This window comes from Pseudomyrmex gracilis, unplaced genomic scaffold, assembly GCF_002006095.1.
Source record: "Pseudomyrmex gracilis isolate BER0280 unplaced genomic scaffold, ASM200609v1 scaffold_185, whole genome shotgun sequence".
In the NCBI taxonomy this organism is placed as follows: Eukaryota; Metazoa; Arthropoda; class Insecta; order Hymenoptera; family Formicidae; genus Pseudomyrmex; species Pseudomyrmex gracilis.
The window spans coordinates 108,562-136,121 of record NW_018020769.1 but is presented as its reverse complement, the minus strand read 5'-3'; the positions used below and the strand labels follow the sequence as shown (position 1 = coordinate 136,121).

Here is a 27,560-nt window from a genome sequence, read left to right as displayed (position 1 = left end):
GTTAAGTTAGAAACCACACACAGCACCAATACTAATAAGTTACAATCCCGCGTTTAAGCGCACCGCCGATTCTCCCGTTGTTGAGAACCGACCGTTCCCGTTAAAAGCAGGAACGTTTGATCTCGAGCGCATAGAAAATCTCGACTGTGAGCAAGGCAAACAGGATGTGTGATTTGTGCCGTTTTGTAGAACTTCAGACCTTGAACGCGAACAAACACACTTCCCCGTGACTTTATCTCCGGGATTAGCTGCACGAACTTTGCACGTTAATCCCTTAACCCTTCCCCGCTCTTTTCACATATTTCCTTAAGAGGAAAGAAAATTAACTTAAATTAATTTCTTGTCTCGTAAGTACCACTTCGTCGACCGAAATATTTTTCCTCTTTCTCTCTATGTCGCGCGTCAGATATCGGTTATTTTACGGAAACGGGACTTGCGCGGAGCTATTTTTCCTCTCTAAGCTTCGAGACAACGAGTATAAATACGGGGAGTTTATCGAGGATCAAATTTCCGCACGATATTTCACTCGTTGATCCCGGATATCTACACGCGCGTCAACGCACATTCCCGGCGACTATTTTCTCGCGAGAGCGCACACACACTCACACACACACACACAGAGAGAGAGAGAGAGAGAGAGAGAGAGACGCACGCACATACACGTGTTAACGCATACGTCAAATCCCACGAATAATAGGCGAATCGGTGTGCCCGTAGGCTACACACCGGACGCCTCGGGGGGACATTTTTCATGTGTCGAATCCGGAAATAGTGTGCGCCGGCGTTGCGCGCGAGAGAGTATATTTTGAGAAACGATCCGTATTTATTACGAGTAATACGCTTTTCTACGGAAAACCGGAAATTAGGTCAAGGCAATATTGTTCATTCAAATGTTTCCAAAAAAAAAAACAAAAAAAACACGACGATATTAAAGATTTCAAGGTAAATTTTCCGTTGCAAATTTGTCACTAAAAGGTGTACAATAATTTTTTTGTTTTGTATGATTTTACGCACGTGTCCAAATCCCACAAAAATAATAGGCGAGTCAATGTCCGTAGGGTAACACACACCTCGTAACGCTTCGCCTACGACATTTTTCATGTTGAATCCGGAAATAGTTTGCGCCCCCGCTGCGCGCGAGAGTATTTCGGGAAACGATCCATATTTATTGCGAGTAATACGCTTGTCTGTTGTGTTGAAAATTGAAAATTAAATCAACGTACGATTTTCCGATTCAAACGCGCTAATAACCGGTTGGTTTGTAAATGTTTCAAAACTCTCCGCGACGATATTAAATTCCAAAGTATCTACTGCAAATTTATCCTATATAAAAAAAGTCATTTGGACCGAGAAGTGCGCGTTTTGGAGCCGAATGTATCGCATCTATTGTTGCCTCTTTTCCGCGTTGCCGATTGGTTGGTTGGTTGATCGAGTTGAATCGAATCGGTAAGATCGAGAGAGTAAATAATAAAAGGCGATTTTGAGACAGTTGGTCGTATATGTAGAGAAAATAAAAAACACGCGCGCGTAACTAAAGTCGCGTGACAGAAAAGAGTAGAAAAACAACACGTTAAAATAACGTGAATGTAATTTATATTATATATAACATTAAATAATACATATTATACATATAATTTATATATTTATAATATTATACTTTATATTGTATTATATGTATTATATACATACTACAGTAATGTCACTGACCTCCGCCGCGCGACCTTGGCGGGGTCACTGACCTCGGCCGCGCGGCCTTGGCGGGGCAATGACCTCTGTCGCGCGGCCTTGGTGAGGGGGGAGTCACTGACCTCGGCCGAGCGAGCTAGGCGGGGTCACTGACCTCACGTGAGTACGGTATATATATATATATATATATATATATATATATATATATGTATATGTGTGTGTGTGTGTATGTGTATTATCTATAATATATGTATATTATATATAATATATGTATATGTATAATATTTTCTTTTTTACTCTTTTCTTTGTCATGTGACTTTAGTCACGTGTTGTTTTTCCATTCTTCTCTCTTTCTTTTATTTTTTCCGCTTCTCTTTCTCACTATTTTTCGAGTGTGATTTTCATGCGTTATTTTTGACATTTCTCATATGTGTATTTTATGGTTTGTAAGACGTGTATACTAGCTGTCATCGCGGTGACAGGTTGTATTCACTGACACAACACGTTAAAACAAAAACAATAATAGCGCTCACGTCTGTGTTGTGCTAGTCATTCTAAAAAGTGCAATATTTGTTTTGCACAATTTTCCCCGGGAAAACGCAAATGTATTTTTCGACTATTTAGCAATTTTTAACCGCAAAGTTTTTAACTGCGGCGAATGTGCGGCATTCGCGAGCCACCGACAAAGTAAAATCATGACGAAGAAACAGAAACGGAAGAAGGTAACAGGTGCAAAGAACGAGATCTTCTCTTGGGTCTCGGGAGAAGCGCGACCGAGATATCGTTTGTCATTCCGGACGACATGTACGATAAATCGAAGAAACGGCGAAGCTCACCGAGTCGCGCGGGGATCGATTATCTATCGCAGGCATCGAGTCGACAAAGAAGTCTTGCTCGCGGCAGAAGTATCGATAAAACGCGTTCAGTCTCCCTCATTGCATTTAATTCCCACCTGTCGGTTCGTTTGCACCTGAGTCTCATCCATTACAATAGTTGTGTGTTGTAACTGAATGTGTATATTATTACTTACAAAGAAAACAACTTACAAAGAAAAATTGTGTCTGCGAGTAAAAGCGTAATTCTTTAAAACTCGGAAATCACTTCGTTCAATTTTAAATGTGACACATTTTACGTAAAAACACTTGGTCAACTTGAACAATCGCGGAGAGATAATTAAAACCCGTACATGTGTCGATTGTACATTTTACGAATTCTTTTTATCTCTGTTGCGAGATTGCAAAGGATTTGCACGAATCAAGATCTCGTCAAGAGAAAACTTCTTTTGAGCGCGGGGAAAGAAACGAACAAAGGATTTTTATGTCATTACCCGCGCAAAATCGCGCGCATTTAACCAGATCGAAGAAATAGACGAAATAAAGACTTGACTGCATTTTTACCCCGTTTCTTTCTATGTAATAAATTTCTATTTAACAGATAGTTTTCTATTTAATAAACTTTTTTACATCTTACACTTGTAACGTCAACGAATAAGTTTGTATTACGTGCAGAATCCTGTTGCGTTGCACATTCCGCTTTAACGCTGAGTGTATACGTGAAATTCCTTACATTTTTATTGACTAATGAAAAATTCTCGGAATTTTCTTGATAAAAAAAAAAAAAAAAAAAAACCCGTACTAAAACGCTGGAAAAATTATGATTTTGTGAAATTCAATTCAAATCCCATATCCATCTATCGATAGACACCTGGCCGCACAATTTCTCTCCGCACCCCTCCCTCCTCTTTTCCATTTTCCTTCCACATGTAAAATATGTTCCGCGCGCAACGAACATTGATTACATTTCCGTTCAACGTAACAACCTTCATTTGTACACGCGTACACACAGAAAGATAGAGAAGATCCGCAACGTCAGTTCGTATCGGAACGTACCTCGTAACTATGGCGAGAATTCCTCGCGACGTAAATCACGATTCGTTGCGCCTTTTACAGTTTTTCTCTCTTTCTCCCTCTCTCCGGTTTTGCTGCATCCCAATCTTCTGCGATGCATCTCTTGCGAAAGTAATACGAGCAACGTCGCTTCAGTTGGAATTTTACGAGATCAGCTCGGTGAGCGGAGCAAAGTTTAAGTGCATCCTACTCGAAAGAAGCCGGCGTGCTCCAAGTTTTGCCGATCTGCATAACTATACATTACAACGGGGCGTTACGCTTGAAGTAGCGAAAGAAAAAGAATGCAATTCTCGGGAATATTTTTGTTTTTGTTTGTTTTTGTTTTTTTTTTTTTTACCGACGATTTTTCTTGAGCACAATGACGCGCAAGTGCTTTGAAATGACGTCGAAATTGCGTTTGCATGTGATCTTTTTTTTTCGCTTAAGGGAAAAAAAAACGTTGAAATTTCCGAAGACGCGGGCAATCATTTTATCATTTGGAGAGATAGCTTTGTTCCCATTTTCCTAACGTTGGATAATGATAATCCGAACTACTCGCGCCGATCGTACGTGCCAATCATGTGCAAATCAGCTTCCTTTGTGAACTCGGACTCTACGTCAAAATCACGTTTAATTTGCGTAATGTACCCGTAACATTTCAATTGACCGGAGTCCGAGCTTTGTGCTCGTTGAGGGTTTGTTTGAAGTTGATCGAATCCTTATACGGATTCACCGATCGCGCGCGCGCTCGCGCCGCTATCAGAGATCCCTATTCTCTCTCGCTCTCTCCCGTAGCCAAATAACTCCCTGCAAGTTCACGGATATTTACATTTCGGCCGCGCGATTGTCTTCGTTTAAAGGCTCGTGCAGCGCGCGCTCGTAGGTATATGTACAGGTGCACAAACGTTTCTCCGCCTGTGTGACGTTATATAGAGAACGGAATGTCCGAATACCTCCTTCTTCCCCTTTGTACTTACGTATCGCGGACGTGTGGTGACACTATGTGTGTGCGTGTATGTCGTATCCAATACTATGTGTCGGCTCCCTTTGTTATCCCCCACTCGATATGTTACACAAGACAGAATGCCAGATTGTGTGTCGCTTATTGTCGAAGCAGCTTGAGCTTAAACGTAAATACCCACTGACTGATGCTTTCGAGTCTAAGATACCTCTGTTGTTATTTAATGACAAGAGAGATTAGCAAGAGACCGGAGAAGAGAAAGAGAGAAAGAGAAAGAAAGAGAATAAATAGCGCAATCATTCTCGGGTGGGAAATTATCAACGGGTTTCTCCACGATATACCAACGGCTTAATTTTGCGCGGAGTCAATTAGCGTTGCTTTACGCCGCTAGTTTTACGGCACCGCGCGCACCGCGCGTCGTTTCTTTTATCTCCCGCGGCATCATACGGGAAGAGGGAGGGAAAACGCAGACATTCTCGTGTTTGTCCTCGAGGCAAAACTGAATTTAAACAGCAAACACGTTTACCGTGAATAACGCGAGTTAGTTAGTTTTTCTTCGCGACACCGCGCGCGCGCGATCTTGCAAGCGATGTCGCACAATTAACCTGTCAGTTGTTTCGGGAAACGTGACTAAGTGTCGCGACTGAAACATTTAATTTTACGTCCGAATGCCTTCTAACGTTTATTCTGTCTTTTTTTTTGTTTTTTTTTTGTTTTTCTGTACCGCAAACAGATCGTGTTTCCGCGCGCGTCGGTTTCTTTGCTACATTGTATTTTTTTAATATTGCTCTATTAGAGATTAAATAAATTAGTAATTAATGTTTAACTTGTAACAACAATGTTATTTTGTAGAAATGTGTGAGAAAATGATTAATCTGAGAAAAATTGCGGTTTCAATCGGTTCATTTTGGAATAAATTTTCGAAAAAAAATATAAAAAAAAACATTTCGCAATAAAATAGAGACGAATGAGAGCACAAACACGATCGACTGTGTGTTGCAAAACCTTCATTACGTGTGATGGTGTAACAGACGTCTCGACATTGAATGTGGTCTTTATCAATGCTAAAAGGTCATTAATGACATACATAGAACATTCGAACAGTCCCGATAATCAAAGTCAATTGATGAAAATTTGTGTGTCAAGAATATTGTCAACGTTATACATTAAATACGCGAAATAAAAAAGTTTGACGAACACTACATGTAATTTTAACTGTACAATGTCACTGACAATAGGACTGTTTATTATGACACACACACACACACACACACACACACAGTCAACTGTGTTTGCACTCCCATTGGCCTATTTTATCACTTTATTTTGAAAGCGTAGGAATGTGCAAAACAAAGCGCGAGGCATATATACTCGATTGCATCGCGTGTTTTCTACGTTAAGATGTTGCGCTTCTGATAAAACACAATATTCGAGATTATCTTCGCGAGCGCTCGAAACTTGAGCGTTTAATTACATAACAGTTCATTAAGAAACTCGAGAACTTCATTTATGTTTCGATTATACGTCTGCATATTGCACATCGTACGTTACATATTGCTATGGTTGGTAACTTCTATTACTTCTGTTACTCTCTCGTCTAATATTACGCAACCGTGCATATGGAACCACTTGCAGCTCGTTTCCCGGGAAGGGAAACTCATACTTGCCACGTCGAGTCTGCGGTTGCATATTGCACCGTGTAACTACAAATATAGAGAACGCTAAACTGTGACTTGGACTCGCTGTAATCTACATTGTTTTCCGTGCAACGCAGATGTGCAAACAATTGCGATGGCCAAAAATAAAAAAAATAAAAAAAAAAAAACAAGCCAGGACTGAGAATATTTCCCTTGATAACTGGCACAATGTTTCTCTCTGCTTTAAAAAAGAAACACGTTTCTCTGTTAATGCGAAATCTCAGTTTTATAGACAGAATAAGAGAGAGAAAGAGAGGGAGAGATTTTGCAGCTCTCTTCCAAAACCTAAATACTATTGAATCTAAGACGGGCACATGAAATTGCTGTCTTATCGATGGAAATTGTTTGTCGCGTCGCTGTTGTGTATATTCCCAGTTTTCCCCGCGCTTTTGTTACCCCCGGCTGATATTGCAGACAGTGGGTACGGTATCGCTTTGTGCCGCCGCTTGCGAACTTATATCCGCTTATTACTCTCAGCCTCAGTGCACAATACACGTGACTACAACTTAGACAATATTGTTTGCTTTTGCCTTTGTTGCCCGCGGGAGAGAAGCGAATCCCAAGTAGAGGCCCGACCTTCCTCATTATTACGCCTAAGCCACAAGCAGGAAGGAAGAGCGAGATTTTTGATCGCGAGTTGTACAATGGGGAACGCGCGATCGGTAATACCGCGGATTTGCAAAATTGTTACGGAAACAAAAAAACAAAAAAAAAAAACAAAAAAAAAAAAAACGCGACGTTCAAACATACGCGACGAACGAACGCACAATTAAAAGTTGGTCCGCCGTCGCGCTTCTCTGAATTTCGCGCATCATTAGAGATCGTTATTAATTTAAGAGAAAGCGCAAAGTTTCAAAGCTAAATAGTCCGGAATGGAAGAGAGTGCATTACTCGTGTTACGCTACCGGCGAGCGCACGGCTGAGCCGAAGAAAGAGCCCGATATTAATATTGCGCAATTAACGATGCACTTTGATATCATCGAGTTTGTTTGTTACGGAGAATTCATTTAAATTAGGTATTTCACCGTGTGTGTGTGTGTGTGTGTGTGTGTGTGTGTGTGTGTGTGTGTATGTATGTATCCGATAATGCGCGCGCGTATGTTGAACGTAATTAATCGAATACGTGTGTGCGTGTTTAATGTAATTAAATAAAATATATATGTGCTTTATCTGCAATCTCGATGAATCAAGATATTTTATCCTCCGGCGAAGATAAATGAGATTGGCATGATCAATGTTATTGTGTGTCGTTAATGCTCGCGAGCGTTTTGCTAGAAATGATTGATATATCGTCTGTCTATATTTAAGCGCGCAAAAGATTGGCGATATAAAATATTGCACTGTCGCTATATGCGTGTCTCTTGAAATATATAGCAACTCTTCTCTTTTTCTCTCTCTCTCTCTCTCTCTCTCTCTCTCTCTCTCTCTCTCTCTCTCTCTCTAAGCTGAAATTTGCTTCCGACTGATGCAACGGAAATTTGTGAGATCCGAATGTATAACACTTAATGATATAATTAATGGTACCGTGTCAAATCGCGCGCAAGAGGTCGACGCGCGCGAAGAGAATGAGCGATCGAAGCGCACGGACCTCGTGAATCTACTCCCGAGATAATGGAAACGGTGATTGAAACTGTGCAACATTACCGTTCTCGCGACGGGAAGATGTAAGGATACACCCTTCTCTTCAGTCCGAGAAGGGTTAAACATCGATCTGATGAACCATTTCCACAAATCCCATTTACGTTCCGCGTGTTTCCGGAAAGCAGCGAGCCAAGATTTGCACCCGGGGGAGGGTTTCTGATTTATTAACTCGGAATTACACACTCGGACCTCGGTTGCGCGCTAACCAAATATCGCGCGTTAAACAAATAAATGGTGAGGTTTTACCTCGGAGTCTCCGGATGTAAATCGAAACGCGTTAACAAATGTGTTTCGGCGAGAAACTTCTTCCAGCGCAGTTCGTCCGTGGTGAGAGTTCGAGCGAGAAATAAGTTGACAGAGAGAGAGAAACAGAGAGAGAGAGAGAGAGGAAAGCGCACGGGAAAATGATAAACGAGGTTTCTAATTATTCTCTCGTAAGCATAATTTTCTACGAGTGTAATACGGTGCCAATACAACAAAGCACTGAAAGTGCGCGCGCGCACACAACGAGTGGAGTTCGCTTTAGAAGTCGGAACAAGCGTATAAGAGAATGGGTCTTGAGAATAATCGATAATATATGTACAAAAGAGTCTGTGGAACTCGCTCTCCGTGGAACGAAATATGTAAATTCCGCTTGTACAAAGAAAAAACCTATTGAGTGAATTGGAGAATTATTCGCTTCTTCCTCAATCGACAGAGTGAGCAAAATATACAGTCAACACTTTTATCGAAAACGTCGTCGTGAGCTCTCTATCTATCTATCTCTCTCGAAGGGTCAGAACCGCTTTTCGAAATTTGGAACGAAATGCGACTTGAATAGATGAATTTCGTTTCCTCTCTTCACGGCAATCTAACGTTAGGGGAATGTACTCGTGCTAATGCACACGGGTCCGAGATAAAATTGTAAATCGAATTACACGCGTAACGTTACGGGGGGCGCTCGCGCGCGTAGTGAATTTACTTGTTCCGTTTCACATCATGAAGAGAACCTGATTTTACGAGGTAATTCTCCGAATTCACGCCACGGCACACATCAGTGAGTATTTCCGGAATTTTGGTGGTTCAGAGGAACACCGAGTCAGAACCCGAGTCCAATTCGTTGGTCACTTGGTAAGTGCTGTACGCGCCCACGCCAATTGTTTCCAGGTGAAAGAGAAAATCGTAAAGCAAACGCGACAGATCTCCGTGTGTGTGTGTACTAAAACGTGAAGTAATCAACGGTATTGCGCCCGTGGAGCGTATCATGGAGAATTACGTCGAACCGAACAAAGAAAGCTATACGTTAAAGCGTTTGACCGAAATAATCAAAACCTATTTTTTTTTTTGCGCGGATATTTTTCTAAAATCTCGGAAACCCCAACGTACAGATAACTTGATAAAGTAAGTTTCTTGTACTCAATGTATATATGTATATACACATATGTGTTTGTGTGACATACCGCTGCGTGTTACGTACAACGTCCTTGTTCTCGACTTTCCGCAAAACTTGGCGCGGGAAACTTCTTGCTTAACGAACTGATGTTAACAATAGCAGCACACGAAAGAAAAAAATGTAGCGCGGTAAATATTTTTCGTTACTTTACGTGTGTTGTTGTCCTTTTAACGTGCGCGTGTGTGTGTTTCTATAACACGAAGGTTGTTCTTAATTAATGTCATTTTATTTGTTTATCAAAAGTGATGTTTAATACATGTCGAGAAATTAAAATTTGATAACTGGTAACAGATTATTTTCTTGGGAACATCGCGACGTAATAAAAATTTTCGAGTATATAAAATTGTAAATACTTTTCTGTTTACGTGACGTAATCTCGAATAACGTTTAATCAATTCGTGACTTTTCAAATCTATCGCATTGCGACGCCCGCAAACGTTCTGTGAGACCGCTACTTTGTAACGGAGACAACGCATCGAAACACCCAAAAAACACATTTTCAAACGTAGTGTTTTTGTTTTTTAAACGTACAACGCGCTTCGTAAACTACCAGGTAACTCGAGACAGCTTTCCCGCCAACTGATCCTATCCAAAAAGATTTAACGTATTTGTTCGCGTTTGTGTTTCTGAAAGATTTTCAGAGAAACACGAGAAGCTTTGAAATCCAACACTGACGAGATTCAATGATCTCCAGAGTGAACAGCACTTTGACGCTATATTGCTAATACCGTGTAGTATTATAAAAAAACAAAAAAGAAAAACAAAAAAAAACAAAGATCGCGCACGAGATAAGCGATTTTTAACAGCGCGCTATCAGATGTTTCGGATGATTTCCTGAAATTAATGGATTTTTATATCGTTCCGCTTCGCGTCATGAGATATATCGCCGCGATGACACTACGATTTCTATGTGCGTTGAGAAATTTATGGAAAACGCATCGCTATATTGTGATGCATGCTTCTCATAACGCACACGACGGACGGTTACAAAAATGTCACGATACGATATAAAACTCTTGACACTTCGTGAAATGTTGGCCGGCGATTCGATATCGAATATTGTTTTTATGATTTTTATGACCGACAACAATGTGCAATTAGAATAATTGATACAACATCATTTTTACAAGTGTGTCTTATCGAATATATTGTCTTACGTGCATTTCCAAAAAAAAAAAAAACAACGCACACATCTATGAAACAATAATTACGCACACCTGTATATAAATTGTAATATTATAATTAATAATTAAAATTAAATATTGATTTATTATTAGTTCGAGATAAAAGTATGTTATTAAATTTGTCTCTTACACGCATTTTCTGCGATGCGTTTAATACACACACACACATATATATATATATATATATATATATATCTGAATAAAACGAATTCAGTACAGTCATAACGTATCACATTAATTTATATTGTTTAAAAGCTCGAGGCGTACGTTGATTATAATTAAAGTGTCGGACTAACGTCATTCGAGTAAACACCTGCGCGCATTATCGATTTTCGAGCGAGGCTACAGGATCCCCTATTCTTGACGCAACCTTCGAGCCATCCATCCAGTAAAAATAATTACGTAAAAATATATATGTGCTGTAAGTGCTGATTTTTAATTTTAATTACATGCCCATATTTATTCTTACAATTCGCAAACTGTGTGTTCGACAAGACAGAAAGAGAAAGAGAGAGAGAGAGAGAGAGAGAGAGAGAGAGAGAGAGAAACATGTAGAACTGACGAAAATAACGTGGCAACACACGTGGCGATAATAACAAATATGCCCGACTTGCAAATATGTTGCCTCTCTCTCTCTCTCTCTCTTTCTCTCTCTCTCTCTCTCTCTCTCTCTCTCTCTCTNTCTCTCTCTCTCTCTCTCTCTCTCTCTCTCTCTCTCTCTCTCTTTCCCATAAAGCCGCGGCAATCGATCAGAGCGCTACCCCGTGAACGAGGTACCCGAGAGTGGGCGACTAATATTTTATTAGCATCTCGTTAGCACGTTGTCGTTAGGGGAACGAGACGCTCCATAAAATATGCAAGAAGCCGGGGGAAACGCGGTAACGCGGATACGCGCTAACAACGCGTCATAAACAATACACGACATCCCTTGACCTCTCCACACGCGAGTTGGCTGGGTTAGAGCAGGCATCCGCCGTCTGTGTGCACAGGCCGTACCGGCTTTTATTGTTCTCGAACCGCGCGCCGCAAATCGAACACGCGCGCGAACCGCCACGCGGACAGGACAAAAGCTAATGATTAACATAGTTAACGGCTGACATCGCTAAACTTTAATCCAAGAGAATAACACCGACTCGCGCGCGTTCGACGGGTTTTGATTGTTAGCGCTCGGCTGCCACACGCGGAGACGTAATTACTCGTGGAAACTCCGGGGAAATTAGGGATAGACCCGATATCGCGCGGCGGGGCGGGAATACCCCGTCGATAAGTCAGACAATAGCGCTCCGCGAAGATGTTGCGCGTTTCACGATTTAATCACGAACACCGCCCGGGAATTAATCAGTGGAAACTGGTTTCGAAAAATATCCTTTAATTTTGTACGCGTTAGCCTTTAAAAAAAAAAAAAACAAACAAAAAATACTTTACAAAGAGTTTCTTGAATATTCACGTTGACTTGTTGATATTCGATACACAGTACGCGCCAAAGATAGGGGTCGTCGAAGACCAATCAAGTTTCCCTCCTGTGCGCAATGCTCTCGCAACCGGATATCGACATTTCGATAGATCATTTCACGTCGAATGTGAACGCGCATTGAATATTTATGGATTTCAATATTGATAGCGCAGAGACAGAGACCTTCGCGCGCAACGTGCGAATTCTCATCAAAACCATCACCGCGACATTAGATGTGAAACTAACCGCGAAAAGTTCACACTTAATATTTCTCTGCGATATTTATAGAGTCCGGTCTGTGTGTACAAAAAAAAAAAAAAAAACACGAAAGATCAATTCTCTTTCGAAAGAGCACATTACAGAGAGAAGGAAAACGAGACGCGCGCGAGGCGTCTAGTGTCGAAACATCAGCTTCTGTTTTGCGTTACGTCAAGGAGCTCGCGTGAACGATTCTTCGCATTCAGATCCCGCGCTCACTCGTCCCTCGAAATCCAAAATCTTTTATGACGCGGTATATTTTATATCGGAGGTGTCACGTGTTCAATATCCACACATCCTGCCTCGTGAACTTTGCATTTACAAGCGGGTCACACGTGTGAGGCATATTCTCAGTCGCCGCATTCTCATTTCAGATTCTGGTCCTGTTTTCGATTAGCATCAGTTTTCAGAACGTTTTTCAAAAATTCAAAACTCCGCATCTGTCAACTATGATCCCGGCTACAATGTGTGTATTTTTTGTTTCTCTCATCAAAACCGTATAATATATGTATCGCGCTAATTAATTTGCAATCGATTCTGTACGTGTACATACTGCGTATACGTAAAAAATTTCGACGAAAAAATCAAAACACAAAGAACGCGCATTCGCGAGCTAACCAAATTGAAGAAAGCATTTGAATGTTTCATCAATACCGACAAAAGTATTCTATCCCATTGATGTAAAACGCATCGTCGATACGAACTGGTTTTTTTGCAGCCTTTAAATGTCATTTGACGCGCGCACACATACAGCGCGAGAGAAGGTTTTCCATTCAGCCATTGAATTCAATTTGCGTTTTGATAAAACCGAATGTGTATTCTCTGTTTCTCTCTCTCTCTCTCTCTTTTCCGTAATACCGCGACTTTTAATAGTACCTTAGCGCGAATTAAACCGCGCCACAAGTGTAATCGGTGATACTATAAGCGCGGACCCAACCGGCACACGATGAGGGTATCGGGACGAGAGGATGGCGTTTGCCTCGCCGAGAACATTTGGACACGAGCCATAATTCCGGCGAGAACACGGTGGTTATGTACGAGAGGCAAGCCAACGGGCGACACGCGAATCCGCTGTCGCGGAGAACTGCACGTAAGCCAAACAGGTAATCGCTTAAATCGAGAGGATTTAAGTGTGGATTTCCACACAGACGATCGCTGACTTAAACGCGCATCTCGCGTAAATTAGATCGTCGCGGAAAAATGACTCGTAACGTAAATTGTATCGTAACGTTTATTAATTTTTTTACCGTTATTTAATTTTATTTCTCATGCAATTCTTATCTAGTTCAAACAACAAGTAATTTAAGTTTATTTACGCGAGATTTGAAAAAGAATATAAGATCACTTCGATTTTTTTATATGTAGATAGCGGTGGAAAAATTCTCATGGCACGGCTCGTTTTCTTTGCTAAATATGGTAATTAGTTACGAAGTGTACATCCTCCTCCCCAATGAAAGATTCTATTCCAGATCGTTTCAGGTTATTTGCATTGTAACTCAAGAACCATAGCAGATATGGCGGAACTATCTTATTCAATTGACCTCGTTCTATTGTCGCTTCGTTTATTCCCCCGATCGCTTGTCCACTGAGAAAAAAATGTTCTTCGCGATTTTTGTTTTTTTTTTTTTAGTCCACTTTTAAAAATATACTTCGATGAAACTTTTCGAATTTTCCATCATTTTTATTAATATTTGTTGCAATACCTTCTTCTCTCTCTGTCTCTCTCTCTCTCTCTCTTTCTCTCTCTCTTTCTCTTTAAACGCAATAAGAAAGATATTATATCCCGTGCAGCTTGACCTACTTTGGACAGTACATCACAAATGTCATCTTGCACCTAGAAACGAGATGGTAAACAATTCTCGAAAGCTCTATAATCTGCGAATAGACTATGCAGAGAGGAGAAGAGAGAGGATTGTGCGGCTCTTCTCTGGCAATGCTAGATGGTCGAATTTGATTTTACAAATACACGGTATGCATACACACACGAGTTCTGTACAACGATACCGCAACCTATAGTCCAGGTACCCTTATCACCCAGCGTTTAGTCCCGGATGGTCACCATAGCAACCCCCGAAAATCGTCCCTCTCTCTCTCCCTCTATCTCCCTCTATCTCCCTCTATCTCTCACTCTATCTCTCTCTTCTTCCTTTTCCTTCTTCTCTCTGTCTTCTCTCTGTTTGTCCTTCCACTTCTCCGACAAACCCATTGAAATCGGTTCACAAGGATGGAAGAGATACAAAGACGAAGAGACAAAGTGTGATGAGTTAAGAGAAAGATCGAAGTCTAGAGAGAGAAAGAGAGAGAGAGAGAGAGAGAAAAGAAGAAGACAATTCGCAAAGGAAGAGAACGGAGAGTTGAGAAGGGGGGTGAGAGTAAAAGAGAGACGGAGAAAGAAAACTTAGACGGGATGAGAAACCTGCCACATCCCTCTCGATCTCGCAACAACTGAACCAGAGGTGGCTTTCACCCCGTTCCTTTTTCCCCTTCTCTCTAATTTCGCTCTTCCCTCTTCCCCTTCCTCGCTTTCCTTCCCGCTTCTCTCTAACGCCCTATTCTCTCACTGTCATGCACACTCGGGCTCATTTAGCTACAATCTTGTTCGTTCGATCTTTGCCCTCGACTCGACCTCGTCCACCAGTCTATCGAAGCACTAAAGACGAGGACGCTTTTAACGTTCTCGCCAGAATTGAAGCGCGTCGATTTCACTCAACGATTTCAGGGATCGCAACTATGTTCCCTAAATGATGACCTAATCAGGATCGGGAAACCAGAGATGCAACACAACAAGCACTCGAAATAAGATTGTCAGAACGTTAATCGAAATACATTACCGATGCTTGAGATTATTTTGTAAGATGCAGAGCGAGATATCAATAATGTAATTACTACAATTAATACTTCACATACACCCCCACACTATGTTTAAACATCGATGTTACACTATTTAAACATTTTAACACGCGCAATCATCAAACTAATGCTACTTATTGTTTGCGCATTATTATGTACATTAATTATTGTTAGTTAATTATTTACGGCTCTTTGTCGCACTTTAAATTAGGAAAGAATTAATTTACATTTAATCAACAGTTGAGTTAATCTCTTCACACCGTAGATAGGTTAGGAACGTATTATTTTAATCAAGAAATAAAGACTCTTTCTCTCTCTCTCTCTCTCTCTCACTCTCTCGACGCACGTTTTCCACGCGCGAGTTTTCCTACGATGAAGATAGGAAAATCAAACCACCCCATTCTCTTATTCGATTATTTCCTCGCCGTTGCTTCTCGACATCGCGCGTCTCCAGGTCTCTCGTTATCGACAAGCGAGAAAACGCTGTTTCTCCCGTCAGGTGTATTTATCTAAGCGATATTGCAAGATGAACAAGGCGTTCTACTTATTTCAGCGGAAAATATATCCTTGAGCTGGAGCCGTTGAATACGGCCCGGGAAGAAAATCTTAACCCTCCACTCTCTCATCGAGCGTCGTCGTCATCGTGGTAACTGCGACTCAAGAAAAAGAGGAGGAAGATTGGGTCCGGCTCGTACCAAATTAGGACCGGCTCGTTATCGTGGCTCTTGTTGTAAGATTCTCTTTTCAAGATTCTCTTTCACAGAATTTGATCTTTTGGTCGACTGTGATTCTCTGAGCTTTTATCGTCCCTACCTCAATGCCAAATGCCGACATTATCTCGGGTATTTTCTCGAGAAAACTTGTGAGTCGCGCAGAAATGACACTTCGTAAATTAGTGATGTCATTAGCGTCGCTTAGCAACGTCGCTTTTGACGTATGATCGCTTTTCAACGCGTGTAACGCGATGTTATAAATCGCATAAATCATTTCTCAAAATAAAACGCTTTTCGTGCGCGACGCACGCATTTAGTCAATTATTAATTTTCCGCTTAAAAACTGGAGGAATCAAAAATTACAGTAGTTAACATCTTGTGTGTCGATTGCGTGTAAATTACTTTTTCGATATTTTAATCATTTACAAATATCAAAAGAAGAATAACGCGTCGCGAATGTACACACGAAAGCGATTTTGAACGAGCGAACGTGTGCCATGCCGTTGAGTTATTTTCAGAGGGAGCGGGTGCAGTTGCAAATCGTGCGTCGATTGTAACCGCCCGATTGCAGCCGGGGATAAAAGTTTAATGTAAATTTTTGCACGGCTTAATGCTCGCGCGCCACACATACGTGTTTTTTGGATCTGATTCCCGTGTTTGATTGGCGGAACAATTATTTTGTCTCGCGATCTAAACGTTTGAAACAAACCTTCGAACAAGCCCTCTCGCTGACAAAACCGAGTAAAAGCTTTGTCCTCGTTCTCAATGTTCGACGAACGTTTTCAGTCATCTTTGCGGCTTGAAATTCGGTCGGAAAATTTGTCATTTTTTTTTCTCGCGAAATCTCCCGCGTCTCTGTTTAATATTCTTCGCCGCACAAAACAATATCTTGCTGAGATAAACTTATCTTGAAACTTATATTGCACGTTAACATTTTGAATTAAAAGGAGAAAACGACCGTTTGTCGGTGGCGTAATTACGTCACTTACGGAGCAAGGAAAGAAATGTTTATTAATTTAGGAGCCACTCTCTCTCACTTTTTTTTGTCAAGTGTTTGTTTGCTCGAAAAGTAAGAGGAGTTTTCAAGCGACGTTAATAAGATATGAATGTTTAAATCCACGTTCGCGATATTTTACACGAAGCACGTAAAACATTATGTTCAATTTGCAAACTTTGCAAGCGCCTGGTCTAACATGTCTTTTTTGTTTGATAATCTTCTGTTCTTCCGCGCTTTTAAATCTTGTTACTGTACACACACACACACACACACACACACACACAAATATTGCTAATTATTATTGTCTTTCACATGATTCTTGAAACGCGCAATGAAAATTCGCTGCAAACATACTCGACGTTGAAATACACGCAGCATATGCAAATGTTTACGCAGCCCTTTTTTTTATAGGACTACGGCGTTGACATTATTAAATTTTGTTTGTTTATCGCGCGCCTCGCAATATTTTTCAAACACAACGGTTCTTCGAGCAACATTCTATGCACGTATCGAGAGAGAAGGAGAGAGAGGAAGAGAGAAAGAGAGAGACGAGAGACTACGAGCTTGTCATGTGTAACGTGGATGCACGATATTGCTCGCCTCGCAGGATAGATAGGTTACGCCAGCGTGTATCCAATCCGGGCATATTTTCCCTATAGTCTTACCACAAGGGGAGCGTAAATGATCCGGAGAATCTTTTTCCTCCGCGAAAATGTACCGTCTGTTAGAGCATCCGCTCGTTTCTCTCTCTCGCGACTCTCTCTCTCTCTCTCTCTTACTTCGTTTACATTCTTTGACTTTATAGTTTTCATCCGCCTCCTCTCCGTGGCGTATAGACGCCGCCAGTTACTCGCGAAGTTACTCATTCGTCAAGTATACTATAACTTCGTTTGCGCATATGTATATGTAGTTTGCTATAAAATTATATTAACGATATTACGAACACGCGCCCGTTGTCGTCGAAACTTCATTGTTTCGCAACGAAGAAATTAACTCGTCGCGCAAGAAAGTTATTGCGCGCGCGCGTAGTATTAATACAATTCCATTCAATGCAGATTTTACGATTCTTTCTCCATATGCTTCTTGTATGGATTTTATTTAAAAAAAAAAGAAAAATAAAAACAAATCGATTCGCGAGCGATTCATAAAACTAAAGTCGATACAAATATTCGTTGACGTTCATTACGTCATTCCTGCGCCTCGGAGTTTTAAAGCGCCGTTCCGGAAAGCAGCGAGCTTTCAAAGAGAGCTTTTCCACCGTGTGAGATTCTTATGACTCATGGGAGAACCATAACAAACTTTTCTCGCGGGCTATACTCTCTTTCTCTCGGATGACACTTTCTCAATACAGATTCCTTTCGCAACACCGTCGTCCACTTTCCTATACCCTCTCGATCTTCTTGTACCGGGAAAAAGAGAGGGAAAAAATCAATAGACCGCTTCTGAGATATGTGTGAAAACTTTACATATGAATATTCACCAAAAACCTCCGTAATTTTCATAATCCTGTTCGTTGGCAATCATCGCGGAACTTTTTCCCGATAATTAAATTCACTTCTGCAACTCCGCGCGAGAACTTGTCGCGCGAGCGTTATTCCCCCGGGGAACATAAAGCTTTTCGAAACGCGACGCTTTTAAAACGAGTATATGAGTACTCAACAGAAGCAAAATAGTATCGGTGTGTGATATTTTTTTCTTACGAGCGGGACTTTTTTGCTCGCAAACGGCGCGTAGCGCAGAGCAAAGGAAATGAGCTGTCGGGGAGCGAGATCGCGAGAAGACTCGCGCATCCTTCCCGAAGTCGGAAAAATTACCGCGCTCGAGGGAAAGAAACGGAAGGAAGGATGGAGAGGAAGTCCGGTAGCGGACGCGCGCGAAGAATTCCGAAACTGCGCTGCGTATTCTTAGAAATGCTTCGCGTTGTATATTGTCGTGTACGGAAATTCCGTCGATAATTTTGTTTAGTCGTAAAACGTGTCGTGAAAGATGAATCTGAAGTCTCCTTCGGTCGGAGCTGTTCGAGTTTGGTTGTAAAATTAACGGCTGTGCTGCGAGAAGTTATTCGCGCGCGGATGCATCACGATGGCGAAACGAGCGCGAGACGTATCGGTAACAAGGGAAAAAGGGCCGTGAGATTAAACGCCGTGTAATTACGCGACAAGGTTCGCCGTCCGTAAGATAGCAATTACCTTCCGGAGGAGAGGGACGACGGCGTTTTCTTTCGGGGTGCGCGCGCGAGGGAAAACGCAGCAGTTGCAGGCGGAACGAAATTGCCCCGATTGCCTTCCCGTCAAGCAGCCACTGTCGACGAGATATTTTTTTTTTCTTTTTTTTCTTTTTTTTTTTTTTTATGGTGCGTCCCGCGCACCTTCCGCGTCGCTTCTCGTTGCGTTTCGTCGGGGATACTTTATTATTCGCTGACGCAAGAACGCGTGACAAATATGTCGTCGTGAAATGAAACCCACCGCGCGAATTCGGCGCGGTGGAAAATTAAAACGCGAATAAGACATGCAAATTTCACGCTCGCGCATATATATCTTCATCTCTTTCTCGGACGAACACAAACCTTCGACAAAAAAACATTCCGAGCAAAGAGAGTAACATGTGAAAATAGATCGATCGACAATTACGGACGACACGGTTTGTTAGCCACGACCGATTGCACCGGGAGTCACATATCGAGTGACGTGTAAATATAAATCGTTAACGATTAACTGCTGACATATCGACGATGTTGACAATGATAATCGCGCGTTTGCGCGAGACATCGATCCTCGTAAATCAGCATCGAAATCGATTTGACTTGGAAAAAGGTATAACGATCGTTTAATCTGCACAAAGAGAAGATATACGCGCGCAACTTGCCCCTCAATATATTATGCAAACACACAGCAACGCGTGGCAGCAACGCGTGGGAGAGTGGGAACGCTCTTGTTATTCGGGCGTTCGCAAAAAAATCGCATTTTTTAACCGCGCTCCTCTCGTCCTCACGAGCTAGACTCCCCGTTACGCGGGGGGAGTGTCGATTTGAGCGTCATTTATTCCTTCCTCAGCCGCGCGCGGATGTTTCAACAGAGAGAAACCCATTTACCAATGCGCGTTCCTGCGGAAATGTATTGGCGTCCAACGTTTCTGCTCAAATCGGATTTTATGGACTTTCGATCCGTGTTTGTCTGCCAGACGGGAGAGACAGAGAGAGAGAGAGAGAGAGAGAGACAGAGCGCACGCACGGATTCGCGCCAAAATCGCAACCGACGACGAAAACAACTCGACGACATGTTATGCGGCGAGATATGCACGCGCGTTTAAAACACAAACATCTATGTCAAATTTTATCTTAATCTGGAAAAGAGAAGAACGCGCCGGTTCACGATCCACCGCTTGTTTACATGAATTGTGCGGGCACGCTTCCAGAAAGCGCGCTTCTCTTCTTTTTTGTTTTTGTTCTCTCGTTTTTCCATTTGTCCGTTTTTCTAAATCGTATTTCTTAATTACGAACGCGCGCGCGAACGGGAACGATTTCAACACACACACACACACACACAAAATGAAGAAACCCGATCTGTTTTTCATCATATCTCAATGTTTCACGCTGTGTAGAACTGTTAATGCAGCGAGATAAGTCCCGCGAATTTTACAATGCTCGAGATAATTAAATATGACTAACAGCTCTGAAAGGGTAAGCCGCTACAAACTCGTTAATCCTCTTACGTATTTGACCCTGTTTTGCCTCTCTGTTCTATCTCGCAGCTATTTTTAGTTGCGAGGCGCATATATTCGGATAAAGAGTATCGGTCGGAATATCAGTTGTTAGAACTGATGCTTTTAACGAAATGCGTCGAAAGTTTTTGACATATTAAGTTTTGCAAGTTTACGGCATACGTTTTGCGTCGAGCCCGCAACTTCTCGAGAGAAAATCTTACGTTCCCAACTGCTCTACGTGAAATTTCTCGCTCGGATAATTTCTCGCAATTATCATTAAAAGAGAAAGCGCGGAAGAGAAATACTGCACTTATACACACACGCGCGCGCGCTTGATTGCATGATTTTAAATTAACAATTTACGCGAGCGAGCGGCGCGAAGTTTTGAGGAAAACGACCAAACTAGATTTCCTCATTAAAACAAAAAAAAAAAGCGAAAACTGCCAATTAAACCCTACTGTCAAGTGCGCCGGCGCACTTTCTTTCGTTGATAAATTTTTTATAAAAATGAAATCTCAATTACACTCACGCACGCGCGAAAATAATATACTTTCTATCTCTCCGCGCGTTTCTCCGTCAGTTACGAGACTATCGAGAGGTCTCACTATTTTATCGAACGATGCTCAATCTAATTGCGAGAGCCGCTCGCTTTTTTAACAGGACAGTTAATTAATGGAACATGACATGCCACAATATTACATTAACCTTTACATTTCAGTTTGCCGACCACTCTCTCAAGTGCATGCGTCAGACAGAATTTTATATAATATAAAAATTTCGCTTAAAAAAAAGAGAGAGAGAAAGAGAGAGAGAGAAAAATGTGTTTTTTTTTTTCACATAATGAGTAAATGCAAATGTTATCCTCTTTTTTTTTCTTTTTGTTATTTCAAGCCGATAGTACGCGCGGAAGTATCTACTCGGATGAAGATTCTGTGACAGCCGGTAGCGCACCCCGTTGTATCGCCCCGGAGAGCTGCGATGAGGTGGAGGTTGGTTAATGGGTGGTGTTCGCTCACGCGGATGCAAAACGCGCGCCACTGTGCCGCGCGAGTGTTTACCTACCCAGGAGAAGACCTAGGACTTAGGAAGGTGGGTAGGGTAAAATCAATGCGCGGGTTAGACGATGGCGAGTCAGAGAGGAGGACGGCAGTGTGAGCGAGCGGGACGAGGAGGCGATGCTCGGTAGGGAAGAGAGTAAGAGAAAAAGAGAGAAGGTGGACGGCCCGACAAGAGAACACGCGACAAAGCGAGATGAACAAAAAAGGGAAGGGAAGATGAAAGAGAAGGAAAGAGAGAAACACATACGGTGGTAGACGACGACGGGAAGGAGAGGACGGGCAAGAGACCGTCGAGTCGGAGTGTGAGGGATGAGAAGAGAGAAACAGTGAGTGTATAAGGGAGAAGCCAGAAGGTGAAGCGAGAAAGTGAGCCGTTGGATAAGCTGCTCGTGATGATGTAGGTAAGGCGAGGGTAGGATGAGGGATTGGTAGGCAAGAGAGCCGTGAGTAGGTAAAGAGACGACTCCCGGAGAACAGAGGGGGTGAATGGCGTGAGGAAGCAGAAGGGCGCAGGATCGTCGGCGAGTAGTTCGTCCGCCGTTGTCCTCATCGTTGAAGGGTGGTCTCGGCGCTTTGTGAAAGGGGACGGAAAGTGCGGAGGGCCAAGCGGCCCGGGTACAACTCGCTCTCGAGAGCGGCACTTTAAAGGGTGTCGTTCTGACACACTGCTCCACATTCTACCGACCGACGCACCGAGCCCCACATATACACACGCGCGCACACATACTTAGCCTTCTTCCCACTCGCGCTCGGGCAAGAATCCACCACCGCCGTTCGCGATTCATATAACACCGCCGTTTGTCGAGTGGCGGTAATCGCCGATGTTGTACGTGGCATTGCGCTCTCGTAATGCTCGCGGCGATCGCGAGAGATGTTGTTTCTGTTTCGTTAAAGTGAGCGGAGCTAGCACTTCAAGCGACTTTATGACCGACATAGGTTACGATCTCTCTAACGCTCTATCTCGGGGCGAGAGAAATGTTACGCGCGAACAGAGATTGCGAAATCGCTGCATCGCGCGATTTCAACAACGAGGGTGTTAAACACCCGGAAATTTATTAGCCTCTCTCGGTGATCTCGCGAGTCGATTCTCGCACTCGCGCTTGTGAAAAGTTTGTGTATTCACAAACTTTGTTACTTTTCTTTTTAGTAAGAATCTTCTCTCTCTTACTCTCTCTCTCTCTCTCTTTTTCTTTCTCATATGTTGCATATTTATTGATTCGATTTGTTCAACCACGATCACATTCTCATCGCGCGACGAGTAATATTTGACACTTAAAAATAATTTTATCGCTTAATCAGAGAGTTTAGTCGGGCGTGCTTCAGCGCAGGAGTGTTTTTCTCAGACGCTCGAGATCTCCTCCAAGACTCGATTTGTCTGTGTAATCCTCTTCAGCCATCTTTCATCGACAACTACAAAAAGATGTGGCCAGATGAGACGCCGCCGGATCTCACAGCGATAGATGTTTCTCTGCTCTCTTCGTTCCCCTCCCTCTCCCTCTCTCTCTCTCTCTCTTTCTTACAACCCCCTTATTGGATCAACCGGTATATGCACATCGACGTTTAAGAGGCCGTGGATATCGAAGCAGCCTTGGTTGCTCGAAATCACAAGAGTTTACGGTACATCCCCGGATAAACACACTTCACCGACGGTTTTCAATGTGCTTGTATATCGATTTCAGCCCCGTCTTGTCGCCCCTGACAACGTTGTCTAACTGGCAGAAACTAACGGCGGTTTCGATCCTCGAGAACTACTACTACCCTCGAGAACTCGCGGGCTCGATAAGTGACGAAACAAAACTCCGCGCGTCTTGTGACTCGTTTCAGAGAATCATCGCTCGCGTTAATTACACGGTATCGAGTGTTTAATTAAAGCAGCGATTATCTTATCACGCACGTGCTGCCTTTTTAAAAGTTTTAAACATCTCAATATAATTGACAGAAAAAGTCAATTGCCAAGTTAATTACTCGGTAACTGTATCTTCTCTGCACAAAACAAATTTTCAAAAACGAAACAAAATTCTGCAATTACTTGATTTGTTGGCAGTCAGGTGTCGAATTGCGCACTCTGTTTCGTATTGCGCGTAAAAAAAAAAAAAATTTTCTCTCGTATAAATAAAACTATCTTCTAATTATCTCTCTTAAAGCAAACAAGTGTAAATATATGTTGGAAGTGGTTTTGCAAAAATTACAAAAAAAAAATCAAGATCGGTTTATAAAAATTCGCTCCGAGAAAAACTGCGAAACAATTTGCGGTAAGGTCAAATCGGTGACATCTTCCTTCTGTCGCACTCCGCTTTTCCGTCACACGGCGCTTTACCTCTATTGCGCGGTGCAACGACACAGGTCGACTCGGAGACCGCATAATCCCGGTCGTATATCCGACATCTTCATAAGCCGCTCTATATTATCCCGTGTACCATACCTGTATCATATTAGCCTTTATTTTTCGGATACCCGATTGCAAACTCATAGAGAAGGCCGAGCAACTTCGACCGGGGTATCACACGACAGCTGTTGCTTTGCCCGTAATACTCGGAAACAGGGAGGAGGCAATTTACCTTACATGCGCGCGCGCGTACGCCAGCCAGGTCCTATCCCGAGAGCTATACGAGACCATATCTCTCTATACCGGCAGTCTATACTCCACTCTCATAGCCGGTCGGATTTAAAGTCTCTCTCACAATAAAAATAAACTATACGCTTGCCAATGTATCAGCGCGCGCGCGTGCACACACACACACACACAGACACACTTCAGATCTGAAATATAAAATTTTACAAATAATACACACGCATGTATGGTAATAAAACATTTTTTCTGTCTGACAAATCGTGCGCTCGCGGAGAAAAGCTGTCCACAAAATCTGAAATTTTATTCGTGACTCTTAACAATGCACCCGCAAACTCTAATGCAATACAATGCGGTGTGGCTTAATTAGTCCGGTCCGCAATTTTTGATGAAAGTCGCTAATGTACGGGGGAAACTACGCAGCTTGCCTTTTTTCTTTTTGAGCGCAAATTACACTAACGACGCGTCTTAAACAACGGACTTCTCCGGCTAATGCAGGACGAGAGAGAGAGAAATGCGGCGGTCCGCGGGTCGTAGCGGGTTACCGTAACGACCTTGTCCCGCGCTCGCGGGCAAAAAGATGGAGACCATAACTACTTGTTGGCTCGGCTGGTTTCTACTACTGCGCGCGCGCGCACAAGCGTAATAAATACGCCATGAATACGACCTACTGTGCCGTATCATTTATCTCGAAAAAGTTTCATCAGATTTCCGATGATGTTTTTGTTTGTGAATTAACGGTAAGTCGGGCGCAAGAAAAAGAAAAGAATTGCGTTTAAGTCGTAAGACGAGATTTTCTTGTGAGGCGACTAAATGGCGCAACGGGGTCACACGACGGATATATTTGACGGCTCAGATATTTACGTGGCAACGAAGATTAACGTCGTAATAATAAGAGCAGACAGACGAGACGAAAGCTAAGCAGTGTGTTAGCGTCATTTACGCGAGACCGCACTCGCATATCAGATTATGGAAAATTTTCTTCTCCTCTACTGCGTAAACAGTTTCCAGTGCAAACAAACGCGCGCCTTTCTTGTCGCGCCTTAAATTTTCAACGAAATTCAACTCGGAGGCCGAAAGCCCCGGGGCTTTTTAATCGATCGATTAACTCGAACGCAATCATGTAAATAGACTCGGCAATAATGTGGAAACGTGACGCTTGCGAGTCTCAAATTGTTTGGTCTACTTATATTTAAGTCAATCGAACGATATTTCGGTTGCAACGAGAATAAAAAAAAAAAAAAAAAAAAAAAGACTAGTGGGAGAAACATTAGATTTTGTTTTATTTCCCTGCACTTGACGCTGCGCTAGTTCACAGTCTATCTTTTTCCTTCCAATATGAAGAAAAAAAGAGACTGTGAACCAGTGCGGGGGGAATAAAAACAAATCTTATTATTCGATACGCGCGAATTAATGCGATTTTTCTGACGGAAATATTATAACTCCTGCATCATACTCTCTTCTTCACATAATAAACTAGTGTTTATCATATTGTCACGAAACATTGCCGTCGTATTGTATGGCGAAACGATAATATAAATGTGCGCGAGAGAATCTTAATAAAACACAGTCTCGGTGCGACGACAATCTATCTCTGAATATTATATCCTCGGAGATTATATTAGATTCATTGCTGTATATCATATAAAGCGAGCAGATACCATCATGCAGATTAATACTCCCAGAGCCGCGCGGAGTCGTTTATTCGTCGGGTGATTGTTCGTAACTGAATAAGCTTCGCGACAACGAGAACGACAGGTCTCGAGGTGGGAGCTGCTTACTCATTCGCCGGGAATTGTTGGACAGAGTAATTAGTGAGGCAACGCGTCGTTCACGTCGGAGCCTAATTAAAAAATAAAAGGGATCTCTCGCTCAGAGAGTTTTGGTTCCCGCTATATCGAGACTTCGAGTTTCTGTAAGACGACTCGCTCTTTCTTAAATCCACACAGACACACACAGTCCGGTTGGCACAAAAAAAAAGAACGGACTTATTTATAAAGAACGTAATAGTTTTGAGGGTGAAATTTTTCCAACACAAATGAAATAAAAATGTAATAAAAAAAAAAAAAAAATTATAATTCTTGTACGTTTAAAAATTGATCGTTCTGTACCGCATTTTGTCTGTGTACGTTCAAAGGGAGTAGACAAAGTAAACGAATTGAAAGAGAGGTAGAGAAAAAGGAAGAGAAAACAGGAAAAACGCAGAGCGATCGAAATGGGGATTCTATGACAGAAATTCGATGCGACACGTGTACCTGCAGCCGTGAGCGATTATGACGTATCGATGATTGCACAATCGAGCGCGCGATTCGGTTAATGCAGTTTGTCCCGGTCTTTTCTTCAAAAGAATCGAAACTAATATTGACTACATTCGTGTACACGATTGGTATTATCTGAATCACGCAGCGTCTCAGCTTCGATTACTTTCGCATTTACATGAGATTGGCTACGTCACTTTGATCACTCAGAATCTGAAATCCCAGACAGAGATAGAGAGAAAGAGAGAAAGAGAGAGAGAGAGAGAGAGAGAGAGAGAGAGAGATGTACAATTCGACTGCTCGCGAGCTTAATGGAAACGCAAGCGACTGATAGCGCCGATTCGCTCTATATCAGAAACTTCAAAGCAACAATTTAGTCGCGAGACATCCGCAGGCAGAATTGTTTTCAATATAAACCGGAGAAACTACCGATTCCTACTGCCTGTCAAACTCAGAAAGCCCATTTTGAACAATAAATAGAGATTTAAGCGCAAATAGCTTCTGCTAGTTCCTATATAGCAATACGACTCTGTGAGTGATAACAAACGTTTCCTTGTGAAACGTTGACAAAGTCGACAGAGAGAGAGAGAGAGAGAGAGAGAGAGAGAGAGAGAGAGAAAGAGACAGAGATAGTAGATCGTAATATAGAGGATTTTAGTATTACAAAGTAAACGTACGCGTGGAAAATTTCAATCATCCCGCGCCATAAAGCGGATTGCCTTGACGTGAGAACGACAGCCTAATTTTAAGATAAAGGGAGAGACCGCCATGCCTCCGCCCAACGAAATAATCTATTCCGCAAAATATTTGTATTTCTCGCGGGAGAAATTCCGCATATCAAGAAGCGGGGAAAGATCTCTTTCTTTTCGAGGTCGCGCGCGCGCGCACACGGCCATCTCCTCTCCGAGAAATTCAAATTTCTAATACCATCTCGCGGAATCCACTTATTCGCCGACGAAATGTTTCATTCATTCGCAACGGCGGGGTCGTGGCGAGGCGCGTCACGTCTTGAAAAGTCAAATTTATTCGGGTCAAAGGATAATATTCAGATTTTTGCGTGGCTAGACGTTCCCGTGCACGGGGTACATAAGGGGGTACCTTTGAAGTTTGGCATCTTACAGAATACGCGATTCTTTTTAGTCTCCGGAGACTACGATACGATTCACGCGGTGTGTGAAACTCTTGGCACTCGCGCGGACGTCAAAATTCGCAATC

The 27,560-nt window shown here is 42.4% G+C and overlaps 1 protein-coding gene across 2 annotated transcripts in view; it reads right to left on the bottom strand.

Annotated features, from left to right (window-relative positions):
• The window catches only part of LOC109858063 (neuronal acetylcholine receptor subunit alpha-7), a 209,969-nt gene that overhangs the window by 172,784 nt on the left and 9,625 nt on the right, over positions 1-27,560 (bottom strand). The gene's annotated exons all lie outside the window — the stretch shown is intronic.